This window comes from Lichenostomus cassidix, chromosome 1Aa (assembly GCF_008360975.1).
Source record: "Lichenostomus cassidix isolate B80296 chromosome 1Aa, HeHo_3.0, whole genome shotgun sequence".
NCBI classification, from domain to species: Eukaryota; Metazoa; Chordata; class Aves; order Passeriformes; family Meliphagidae; genus Lichenostomus; species Lichenostomus cassidix.
In genome coordinates, this window is record NC_139480.1 from 54,729,290 (window position 1) to 54,742,364 (window position 13,075).

Sequence of the window (13,075 nt, forward strand, 5' to 3'; positions counted from 1 at the left end):
GCTGGAGCAGTGCCCGGCTGGAGCAGCAGGGCAGGGGCAGTGCCCGGCTGGAGCAGCAGGGCAGGGGCAGTGCCCGGCTGGAGCAGCAGGGCTGGAGCAGCAGGGCTGGAGCAGCAGGGCAGGGGCAGTGCCCGGCTGGAGCAGCAGGGCTGGAGCGATGCCCGGCTGGAGCAGAGCTCTCTCCCCGCCCGCCCGGCTCGCCGTGCCGCTGCTGAGGCGCGGGGCGGAGCGCGCGGAGCGCCGCGGGGCGGGCGGGAAGGGGCGGGGCGGGGCGGGCGGCGCGCGCCGGCGGGCGCGGCCAATCGCGGCGAGGGGCTCGGCGGCGCGCGGCTCTCGCGAGAGCCGGCGGGTAAACATCGGCCCCGCCGCGGGCCCGCCCGCTGCCATTAGCGCGGGGGCGGTGCCGCGCTCGGACCGGCGGGAGGTGAGTGCTGAGGCGAGCCGGGTCCTGAGGGGAGCCGGGGATCCTCCGCCCCGCCGCTCCCCGCCGGAACGGCCCCGGCGCGCTGCCGCCGGAGACCGGGAATCTCCCCCTGCCTTCCCTCCTTCCTCCCCCCGCACCGTGAGGCAGCAGGAGCAGCCATCGCCGCGGAGGCTGTGGGAGCGCAGCCTCAGCCCCGGCTGCGGGAGGGTCGGCGGTGGCTCTGGGCTCTCGGGCGACTCGTCCCCCTGCCTCCGGGGTGGCTTGCGGCTCGTCCCGCTGCCCCCGGGGTGTCTCGTCCCCCTGTCCCCGGGGCTGCTGGGGACCGAGGTGTCCCCGGGGGTCGGTGCGGGGGCACGGCGAGGCTGGGGCAGCCAGGGCCGGGGCTGTGCGGGGATCCCCCGGCAGGGTCACGGCTGGGCTCTGCTCGTGCTACGGAACGTGGCTCTGGGCTTAAGGGTGTCCTGCCCTCCTTAGAAATAAATAAATAAATCAAGGGACGAAATTATCTCCGTAATGCGCTTAGAAAAGCAAACAGAAGCTTCGCAAGTTCCCACGGGCGGCAGGAGCAGATCGCAGACCCTCTGCCGAGGCGGAGCAGTTTGGCACTGGGGCCCCCGCGGGTTGGCGGTCCGGCTCCTTTCTGTGCCTTTAGACAATTCTCAGTGACTCAGGTGAAAGTTAAATGCTAACAACTAAGAGAGGTCTCTCAGTTGTTTGGTTTTACTTGGTCCGAAACGCCTTGGGTTAGCACAGCAGAGTTCACACGCGTGCCTCTGCTGATGTACCTGGTTTCCTCCTGCAAAATCCAGACTGGCAGTAAATGAGCCTTGCTGTAGCCTCTGAATCTAAAGCAATGACGAAGTTTGATTTTTTTTTTAAGAGAAGTTTCCTGTAAGATATTTGGTGGGATGTATTGGTTTTGCTTTTGCCTCCTTTTTAGAGAGCATTGGGGTTTTTGTTGACGGCAGATGTTGGGGTTTGTCAGGTGTGCTGATTCAGTGTTTTGATTACAGTTTTTCGGTCACTTGGAGCAGAGGGATCCTGTTTATGAGTGTTTATAACGCTAATAAATCTCACTAAGTTGTTGTTCGTGTTCCATAAAAGGTGCCTGAATATACACAGGAATCTGAAAAATTGTTGTCATTCCTTATCCTTTAGGAATGAAAGAATATTAGCCTTAATTTTGCTCTGAAAAGTGAGAGGAATTAGGAGCACATGGGCTACTGACCTGAGAGGTGATGATCAATGGGTACCCTCATTGTATGTGAGAAATCTGTTCCTGTATCCTGTATGGCTGCAGTTTTACCTTCTGTGCCACATGTAGACATGTTTTCCTGGTTTTGGTAAGAAATGTCTTGGATAGGAAAAGTCAAATTTGCATAGCTCTGTGAACTCGTTTGTTTTTCATATTGGAAATGACACACCCTATGTTCAATTTAAATATTTTTGCTTAATAGAGCTTAAAAAAATTCTAAACATTTATTCTCAAACACTTTAGGGGAAGAAATCCCAAGCCACTAGCTAAACAAAATTCAGAAGCAAATATTTACAGAGGACAGGTATCACACTTTCTTTCTTCCTGCCCTTTTTTTTTTTCAGAAAGTTAGTCTGTCTTAAACATCGAACAGCAAACCCATGCCACATGATTAACTTGCAGAGGACTTGGAGCAGGCCTATGCTCCAAGAAAGTCCTCTTCCCAGGAGAACAGAACTTTTGGATATCTGTTGTGGGCCTGCTCTTGTAAGCTTTTTGGTGCTGACCTCTGAGGGTCTGGTCAGCAGTGGAGCCCCTGGTGGGACTCTGATTGGAATGATGTGGGATGTCACTGGAGTTCCACACATGCACAGCTCCTCGTGCTGAGGTTTGCTTACCTGTTCTTTCTCAGGAGTTCTGTGTAGCCTCCCTTTGATCATCTGTCTGTCCCTGAAGTTTGAACAGTGGCTAGGATTTTTTTTAATCATTTGAGTTACTGCTGTAGTTTGGGATGTCTCTTGATCCTGTAGTGATCACAAGGAGCTTAGTCACTGTCTTTGTCCTCTGTCTAGGCAGTGGGTTCATCTTGCTTTCAGAGCTTATCTTCTCCCTACAGATTCAGTTTTCACTCAGTCCATGTTTATTCTAATAAAAATGTTGCTCTTCGCACCAAGTTTTAGCTGAGCATGAGTTAAAATGCGAAGCCAGTTGATAAACTTTGATATTTCTATTCCAGGAGATGCAGGGTAGACATGGAAATAGCAATGAAAAGTATTGCTTCTCTGAATGCAGTATTCATCAGCACAAAGCCTGCTAAGCTGATATTATATGGTAAATGGTTTGCTTTTAGTCTCCCAGAAAGAGGCTTTGTGTCTTAGGGTAATGGCAGTTGACTTAAATCAAACATACAATTGTCCACAAAATCATTTAATCTTCTCTTGTTGCTCGTTTCAGCATAGAGCTGCACTTAGAGCAGACCTGCCACTAGTGGTAATTGCATTGCTGTGGCTTGAGAATTTGGATTTGATAAATAACTGAAGTCTAATTTTTGAGATGGGTTGGTGCAGAATTTTTCAAAGTCTAGTGATTAAATAACAGCTTTTGTTGTGCAAAAAATTGTTACACTAAGGGTAAGCCAATTTAATATTTTGGGGTATGAACTCAGGGAAGAGTTATTTATTCCATGTTGTGAATTTAAATAGTGAACTGTATTAAGGGTGGAGGATCTTTTCTTGAAGGCTCAGAAATTAGTCGTGAAATGCAGCAGAGCAGACTTTGTAATTTGATTGATACCGAAAATCCTGCAGGTCTGTAGTTTAAAACTTCAGAGTAACTTCTGGCAGTCCCACTGCTCCTGTGTTTGCATGGGGGAGTAATAGAACATTTTTCTTTTAGCAATATAAAATAAAACAGGAAGTAGGAGGATAAATAATCAAAAAAGCTTAGTTTCCTTGTCATAAATAATTTGATCAGTATGGGAATTATTAAAATGGGCAGTTGTCATAGTTAATACTATCTTGTGAAATCAGGTAATCTTGTAAGGCGTTGATATCTCATTAAATACTTTTTTGGATATTAAAAAAGCAAAGGAAAACACTGGAACAGGAAAAAAGATATTAATTTTTATGCTTTAAATATCTGGTTTTCTGATTTCTTAGTAATTTAGGCATTGGATTTTATATTCTGGTTTGAAGTGTGGATTCAGAAGTTGGTCTGTCTTATATGCCTTTCATATTTATACCTACAAACTCACCAATTTGTTAGCTGGCACATGGTTTTATGAGAGTTACAACTGATTAGAATGTGAAGAAAACAGATACCTAGAATTTGTAAGACTACTGCTGTGGGATTTTGATTGTCTAAGGAGCAGCTGACTTTATAGTTTTCCTAGTAAAAGGGAGCAGTGGTTGGTTGAAATGGTAGCCTGGGTTTATGGGATTTCACAAGAGTGAGAATGTCCTGAAGCAGTAAAAAGGGAATCAACTATTCACCTTTTAGTAACACAGAACAGCCAAGATGAAGTAATAGTTTGGTGTGAGCTGCTTGTGCAAACAGATGGAGTTTATCAGAGGTGACAGAAGGAATGGGATGGAGGAAGTTAGGTTAGGGGATAACTTGGATCTATATGTGAACATTTACTGTATTGCCACTTCTATTAGCTATGTCTCTTATGTTCCAGAGTTTGAGCCTGTGATCACTGGCTGCTGTAGAGGAGCTCCAGTCTTAGCAAAGACCTTGGCATATTGGAGTTTGTTTAATTTCCTTCCACAGAAGGGGAAACAAAAAAACTTCATTTCTTTTCTTTTGAGCAGATGAAAGGTTGTGAAGCCTTTTCCTACTACATGTAATAAAGAGAGCTGTTTACAATTCTGAGAGCCCTGTGTGTATTGTCACATTAAGTACTGCATTTATAAAATGTGCCAAGGTATTTTAGCAATTAAGTCTCCTGGTAGGAAACCCAAACCAAGCTGACCATCCCCCAGACTAACACTTGGAAAACTTTAGTCAAGTGGGTGCCTTCCCAGAAAGTTGTACTTGGTTGAAGGCCCTTTTTATGAGCCACTGTAGTGGAATAATGCTTACGAAAAACACAGTTGTGCCTAAATTGGGTGCAATTAAAGTGAAGATATTAGGCTGCACCAAGCCATAGGAGTTGCAAAGACACTCAGCTTCCATACACAGGAGTATATGGAAGGGGAAGTAGACATAACTCCATTCCCATAAGTGGGGGACGAGGAGGGAATGAGTGTCATCACTTCAGGAAGACACCTGACTACCCTGAGTGGCTGCTGAGGACAGAAACAATTAAGGAATGTGGCTTGAGAGAAGCAGCTTGTCACAAGTGGGGAGTTCTGTGTGCTTAGGGGGCTCTGCTGGTTGTACAGGCACCATATCCCTGTCCCTAATGCAACAGAGAGAGACAGCTTCTCTGGCACCCTTGTGCTGTGCCATGAGCTTCCTCCAGCATCACTGAGAACCTCCCCAAAGGACAGATGGGGCCTCTTCCTGCCAGATCACTGCCAGTTTGGAGATTCTTAAAGTCTGTTTTGTGGGTAGAAAGTCTCACTGTTTTTATGACTTTGCTCATTAAAAAAAAAACCAACCTACTTACAGCTGAACTGATAGGTAAATTCCAAAGCATATTTCCTTGTCTGCAGGAGGGCTGTTGTGTACACGCCAGCCAAGATGTGGATGACCTCACCAGAGAACTCCCTTACTCTTGCTTGAAGCTGAACTTGGAATTAGATGTCTTTGATTTCCATGGATCACATCTGAGCACAGAGGAGGTGACAGGATGCAGATGTCCCAGTATTGCCCCTTCATTTCCCAGTGTGGAGCTGCCTCTTTGGCTAATTAGATTTGAACCAGACTCTGGAGAAGGCTGGGGCAGTTCACAGGCCCCAGTGTTCCACTCTCCCATAAAAACTGAGGAAAACCTTTCCTTTCAGGGGAAATTCCCTTTCCCCAGATTAGCCCAGTAGAAATGGCAGACCTTAGAGCAATGGCATCAGACATTTCCTAAAATTTGTTTTAATTATTTTTTACAATGAGCAGTTGCATAATGTGTTCCCTTCCCTTCCCTCTTGCTGGTGCCTTATAAGGGAGGTAACCAGAACAGCAGCCAAATATCAGCCTGATGATGAAAGAATTGTTCCACTCAAAATGTCACTAATTTTTAGCCTGCTGAGTCCTGTATGAAGAGGAAATCTCATATTAGTAGCTCCCCAGACAAAAGTATTGCACTGCATTGTTTAAAGACAGTTGTTGTTTCTTGAAGTTAAAGATTCCTCTCTTCTGTGCTCTGTGGTGTTTGGCAGAGAAGCAAAGGAGAACAAATTTAATCACAGGGTAAAGATTTGGTGGGAGTACCTGTTTTTTCAAACAGTAACAGCTGGATATGTAGAATGAAGCCTGTTTACCAGTAATTAAAAGTATAAGAAGTTGTAAAATCTGGAACTCTAAGGGAATTTTGTGTTCTGCATGTTGGGTTCTCTGTGGGACACAGTCATTAAGCAGTGAGAGCTATGGCTGGTACAGACAGGTAACAGGCAGCTGTTAAAGCACATTCCTGTCTAATGGAGTAATGGCTGTTGGTTATTAGACACTGGTGTAGCAAATACTCTTGCTGAGACTTAGCAAGTCAGTTTGAAAGGCTGAGAGATTTGGGATTGTCTACCTGGAGAAGACAAGCTTTGGGGTGACCCCATTGTGGCCTTGCAGTGCCTGAAGGGAGCCTGCAGGAGAGATGGAGAGAGACTCTTGACAAGGGTCTGGAGTGACAGGACAAGGGACAATGGCTTCACACTGACTGAGAGGAGGGTTAGGTTGGATATTGGGAAGAAATTGTTCCCTGTGAGGGTGGTGGGGCCCTGGCACAGGGTGCCCAGAGGAGCTGTGGCTGCCCCTGGATCCCTGGCAGTGTCCAAGGCCAGGCTGGATGTGGCTCTGAGCAACCTGGGATAGTGGCAGGTGTCCTTGCCTGTGGCAGGGGGCTGGAATTGGCTGGTCTTAAGGGTCCCTTCCAGTCCAAACCAGTCTTTGATTTTCTGAAGTAAGGTTGCCTTGTGGTACAGATCCTATAGTTGCATGTCTTGGAAGGCAGTCAAGTGCATCACAGCAAATTCTGATTTGCAAGATAAGATGAAAAATAGGAATTTTATCACTTCTGGTGTCATTAGCATCTTTGTCACTGGATTTTATTGGTTTTGTTTGTGCTTGGTTGGTCCCACTAAAGTAATAAAGAACTCTGGTTGAACAGGTGAGTTGCAGTTCTTTGACTGACTTGCTGTATTTCACTTGTGTAAATCAAAAGTTTTATTGCATCTAAAGAAAATTTCTCTTACAAAACTGATCTGCCTGCTGATAGTTTAAAATAATTTCTTTGCTTCACTCCATTGAATTAGTTAAAGCATGTATCTCCATTTCCATGAATGCTGTAGGAAAAGAAATACTCATATTCATGTTTATTGGGGGGGAGAGGAGAGGCACAAACCAACCAGCCCTGATTATATTTTAAGTACAATTTCTAGTAAAGTCTTATTGTTTAGTCCTTCCCCAGTTTTCACAGCCATAGGTAGAGTCTTATGAAGTAGTGACTAAGGACAGAGAATCTAGGTTTATTAAAACAGGAGTTCTTCAAGAATTCAGCTCTCAAATCTTCTGTTAGCAAAGAATATAAAAGACCATTTTACGTTGAAGTGTATTAGATAGTTCCTCTTATGGTTAATTATTATATGGATACTCCTGCTCTGTGTTTATCTTTTCAGGGAGTTTAATTTAACAAAGGAGAGTTCATATGAAGTCTGTATCATTTGAGCATCTTAGCCCACTTGTAGTCTGGATATGGTGACCTCACTGCACAGTTCCCTAAGTAGCAATTAGAAATTTTTCTGTTAGGTGGTTTTTTTTCCTTCTTTACAAAAAAAACCTTTCACTACAATTATGTTAAGAACACCATGGAATAATGCCTTGTAAGTTGCTTATTCTTTGTGAAATGAAAGTGAAGTTGGACAAAATGACAATAAGCAACAGAGGCTGTGGTTCACAAGTCCAGTGAACCACAAACTGCTGTCAAGACACAACACACTCCCAGCCCATCATCCACCTCCCAGCCCATTGGACCACAGGTTGGAAATCACTACGTTAGGATGAACTGTGGTAGTAGGAACAAGCATCTTCAGAAACAGTTTCAGGTACGAAATTGAATTGCAGGAAGATTTTGAGGAGGAGATCTGAAAAAAACAATACCAGTTGTCTGGAAGATGAGAAGAATAGAGAAGGGGATTCTTCTGCCTGTTAAATCTTTTTCTTCCCCCCATTTTTTTTCCATGAGCCAGTGATAAAGGGAAAAGAACAAAGTGGAATGCTTTAAATTTTCAAGCTTTGCTGGCAAACCTTCAAAGAAATTGGAAAAATTTTTACCTTCTTTCTTACTTTGCACCAATTCTTGACTGCTCTAGTTCTCAGTAATTAACAGTGTTTACAGGCAGCAGCCATCCATTCCTTCAACAGGAAGGAACACACTGAAGTTACTGCAACCCTCAGGTGCACAAGGAGGTGCAAAGTTGTCTCCAATATTTGAGGCCATGTAACTGTGGTAGTGTTACAAGAGAACAAATCTGTGGGATGAATCCTTGGATTCCAGCTGTGCTGGCATGGTAATCATAAATGGAAGGATGGAGCTGCCCAGATGAGGATTAGAATTTGTTTACCAGCTAATCAGTTTGAGCAGGTAAATCCTTGCACTTCCAAAGGGTTGGTTACACCTGGGATACAATATAGATGGAAATAAACTTGTATAAAAGTTTCTTGTGACAGGAACGATGATGTGTCCTCCTGTCTTCCCAGCCTTGCTTTGGGCTCTGTCTTGATGACAGGTGGGAAATGAATGCTATACTGATATGATCAATGCCCCTGGAGGTGCTGAGAATTTCAGACCATGGATGTGTTAGTGACCAATATGTGGACATTTGACTTAATGTATTTCAGCTCTAATCCCAGCTCCTTCAGTCAGCACCCATGGTGCTGATGCTACTGTAGGGTGACCTAAAAGAACTTTCCGCTTGGTTTTTCAGGAGTTATCTGAGTACATACAACCTGCCCTGTCCCCTGCTCTGACTTCAGGCTGAAAGCAGTGTCTCTGACACCTGGGGTTCATTCATAACTCCAGTCTTAGGCTCACACTTGGATACCTTTAAACCCCATTTAATCCCAGAGGGCACCTGATTCATGTGAACTGTTTGCTTTTGCTCACCGACACGTAAGCCACTTTTGTAGTGGCACATGAAGAAAGAGAACAAATCCCTTTCAGAGTTCAGGAAAAAGAGACGAACACTGTATCACCAAAACCAGGGAAGAGAGAATCCTCATGTCTGAATACACACTGACCTGCAGCACTGACTGGAGCTGCTGCTCACAGCTTGTGCTGCAGCCTGGCTGCTGACAGGATAACTTGCTGATCACCTCTGCTGCAAAGAGGTTCCTTGGAGCCTGCCAAAAATACAGCTGCCTTCACCTTTGGTCCTCAGTAAGATGCAAAACTCTAGCCTTTGTCAGAGTACAATGAAGAAATATGCTTCCCTTTTATGTTTAAATAAGCAAAATAACATTCTGGTCTGTGAAATAATCTTTACAGTCAAAAGCAACATTTGGGGAGCAACCAATGGATACACATTCATTTTTTTCTATGTGTACTTTGGATCACATTTGTACTTTGCATTTGAAGGGATTGAAATCATAATGGAAAGTCAAAAAAGAAAAAGGAAGTAATTATTAAGTAATTGGGGGGAAATTATTATACTCTAATAAAGATAAGTAGTTTTAGCTAATTTTCTCTCTGCCTTTTTTTGTTAAACAAGCAGCAAGATTTAGAAAGCCAATTTCAGGTTTTTTTGTAGTCCAGTCTAGTTTCATGTGTTGACCACCAGGCGTGGGATGGGCCTGTGCTGCTTGGGGAGCAAGGGCTGCAAGAGAAGAATTATAATGATAATTTTGCTTATATTGTTTTGCTTCAAAAAATCCAAGAAACTGAAAGCTGTTAGTAGTTAGCTGTTACTTGTATTTTTTCTTTGTAGAAACTATTTTTTGAAATCAGTCCTGACAGTATCTTTCTTATTTCTATATGACTACAATTTTCTCAGTCTGAGAACCACAGCATAAATGTATTTCCTTGGTTCTTTTGCTTAAGTGCTTCACATTGGTTGTGTCATCTGTAGATGTACAGACTGAGAGGATAAAAGCTTCTGTATCCTTACTTAGGACATTAGGGAGAGTGAATCTATATCTGCTTCTGTGCAGCTGGAGAATGCATTGCAGGATGAGATTTTCCTATGTCAGTGTGCAATCCAAGTGCTTTCCCTCCTTCTCTTACCCACCAAGGCAAGGCTGGGTTTTGCTACAAAGTTGTTGGTCAGTTAAGGGACACACACACCCCACCCCTTCTCCTTGAATCCTAAAGTAAATCCTCCTCAGATATTGAAGGATAATAAACCACAGGAGGAGCAATGCAGATCAAGCTCCATATTTGTCTTGGAGGGAAGGCCTGACTCCTCTCTGGAGTATCTGAATTGGTGCTTTGGGTGCAGCTTCCTTCTGTTCAGGGCTGGTGATGGTCTTGTCAATGATGCACCTGATTTTCCAGATGAAGTCACTGACAAAATGGGCTCCCAGCCTTTATGTACATCTAGGCAGGGAAACAGGGGCTTTTTGTCTTGTGGTATAGCAAGCACCTGCCTTTGCTTTTCCCTCCCATTTTCCCTTCCTGGGATAGATCAGGAATGTGGTTTGTGCTTGATCCTGACTGTAGCATCTTTAATGAAATAAAATTTAGCTAAGGAAGCTTTACTGAATGCATTCCAATGGCTCTCCAGATTAATGGCATTGATTAATGTATGAATACAACAAACACCTAAGAATTTCTTGCAATTCTTGATTTCTTTTGGTACCTCAGTCAATGCTAATTCTAACCAAGAAGCCTCTTTTTTTTTTTTTAAATAAATCTACTACTCATTGAATTTGGTGTTATAATTCTCATCAACTTTGCAGGAGAGGGAACTGACAAAGGATAATTCTGCCTCTGTTGTGGATACTTAGGATATTTTTTGAAGTGCTAGGCAGATATGAGTGTATTGAGTTGTTTTTTACAAGTGCTTTTTCAATATTGAAACATGGTACTCTTTGAGGTTCTCACCACATTTGACCCTGTGTACTTCACAGGCATTGTTCAATCAGTTTAGCAGGTGTTTACAAAGCACCAAAATGCAGAAGATTTTCATCTCTGAATGAAACACATTCTTTTTGCTCAGCTTGGTGTCTCTGAATTTACTGAGCAGCACCAATCCCCTAATATTAAGTGTGATTAGATTCAGTTACCTTGTGCCATCCCAAAGCAAAAAGTTCAGTTAATTAATGGAAAGGACTGATGCTTTCAAAGCTAATGCTCTGAATTGTGGTTGTTGCACATACAGCTAAAATTACTTTGTTTTCCTAAAGCAGAATACAAAATATTGGTATTTAGTTTTCTCCATTTGTATCACTTCCTTCGTGCCCTTTTACTGGCAAGAGACAAGGCAAATACAACTAATGATTGATTTCTCTGGAATGAAGTGGTCAGTTCAAGGTGAACCTCTGTTTCTATGCTAAATTTTCTTAAAGAAAAATGCTTGAGAGCCCTGAAACTTTTGTTGGCTCCAGAAAGAAATGCAATTAGAATGTGGGATGGGAATATTCCTGCTCTCCTTTTGCATGGCTCTAGCATGTTGGAAGCCAGCAGGTCTTGGGCTTTACTACTAGCAAAGTGTTGGATTTCATGTATTACTTAAATGCATACTTAGATTAGCTTATATTTTGTAAAAATGCATTGGGATGCTTTCACCAAAGATGCTGGATAAAAGCAATTTGTGTTTTGAGGGAATGTGCTATTTTGAGGGAGGATAATTCTTTTTCCCTACCTTATTCGGTCCTTGGCCTTTAGAATGGTATCAACAAAGGAAGTGACTCTTACAGATGCTTTTGTGATGTGGTTCCTAATTTGCTGAGAGCTGGACTGAGATCCCTTGACTCATTTCACGTAAGCCAGCAAAGGGCTATTTCCAGTTACTGCCTGGATCAGGTCTTGGAGCTGGAAGATTCCATCTCTGACTGCCAGCCATGCCTCACAAGAATCATAGCAACTTGCATTTCAAATATTTCAACATGATAATGCAGCCTTTGAAGTTTTGGTACCTATTTGGCAAGAGATGTCTCCAAAGAGGTATTTTTAGCCAACACTATATATAGAGCTTCAGATCTTCATCCTTTTTCTTTATGTGGAGAATATTTTTACTGTCTATGAGGTGCCCAGACTTAAAGGCTGTAAAAATTACAAGATGCTCAAGTCACAGTTGGATTCAAATTGCTTTAAATTTGGTGGGAGCTGTGCCTGTCTACATTACAGACAGTTGCCTGGCCCTCCTCTGCTGGAGGGTCCAGTGCCCTGGGGTGCAGATGGAGGTGAGGGGATGAGGGATGCTGACTATTTAATTTGCTTCATTTGGCTTTTGGAACATATTTTAACTGAAAGAGAAGTCTGTCTGCTGTAGGACTGGTATTTGCTGAGGATGGTTCTCTAAAAGTTAAGAAACCTGTTACAGGCATGGCCAGCAGTTAGAGACATTGGAGATTATGAGGAAAAGCAAACTGCTAAATCCAAGGCTACTTCCAGGTGTCCTCGTGACAATGAGAGTTGGCATTGTGTCAGATGCCAGGCAGGATTCATCTACCTGCCCTTGGGTGCTTAAAAATTACACGTCCAAGCCAGGTTGACATCTTAGCCATCCTTTGTAGTCAGTGGAGTTGGAAAAGCACAAGGAGAGATGTTTTGTCCTGCTTCCTGCGAGGGTGGCTACGGATGGAGAAAAATACAGGTGCAGGGAAGGCCTGGGTGGATTCCCAGTTGTGCTGCCTCGAATGAACACCCTGGCACTGCTGTGTGACTTTTGAGCAGCTTCTTACAGCAGATGAAATGTCAACAATAAGGTCTTGTGGGTTCACTTTTGTCAAATGTCCCTGCAGGTGCACGCAAGAACTTGTGAATTCACAGACTCCTTTTGTTTTGCCAACAGCAGGGTCAGGATCCGTTTGTTTTTCTCCAGAGGAGCGTGAAGAATGTGCTCCCTCAGTAGCAGCTGCGAGAGCCCCAGGGCTTCTGTGATCCTCTGCAGTTGCACCTCTGAGAAAGCCCCAGGCTCAGGTCAACTGGGCTTTTTTTTTCTGTTTCCTGCTGTAGTTCTAGATTTTGCCATAGTTCATTGTGCCATTTAGTGTTAAAAATAGGATCTATAAAGCATTCTTATGTTCCTGAAGTGCACACACTTTATTTTTCAAACGTGTGTCTGTGTGAAGCCCTGCCAGAGGAGCAGTGTGTCTTTGCCCAGCACTGACCTGATCTGACTGTAATACTAAACTCAAGGTGAGAGTCAGGACTAATGCAGAGATTCTGTGTCTCAGCTCTTCCTTCAGGTTTTTGGCAGCTTCTGCAAGTTACTCTTTGTGCCTCAGATGCAGGTATGGTGCTGCATAGTTGAATTTTTAATTTAATTTGGTTTTTTGTGGCTTGGATTAGTTTTGTTGTGCCTCACTTTCTGCATTTCTGAAGTAAGATTGAAATTGGCTGCGTTTTTTGAGAACTATGTAAAGAG

General features: G+C 43.7%; 1 protein-coding gene across 1 annotated transcript in view; it reads left to right on the forward strand.

Annotated features, from left to right (window-relative positions):
* The first annotated feature begins 314 nt into the window (after positions 1–314).
* The window catches only part of STK38L (serine/threonine kinase 38 like), a 46,877-nt gene continuing 34,116 nt past the window's right edge, over positions 315–13,075 (forward strand). The window contains exon 1 of the mRNA XM_085049086.1: positions 315–424. The gene's annotated coding sequence lies outside the window, so the exon portion shown is untranslated. The remainder of the gene's footprint in view (positions 425–13,075) is intronic.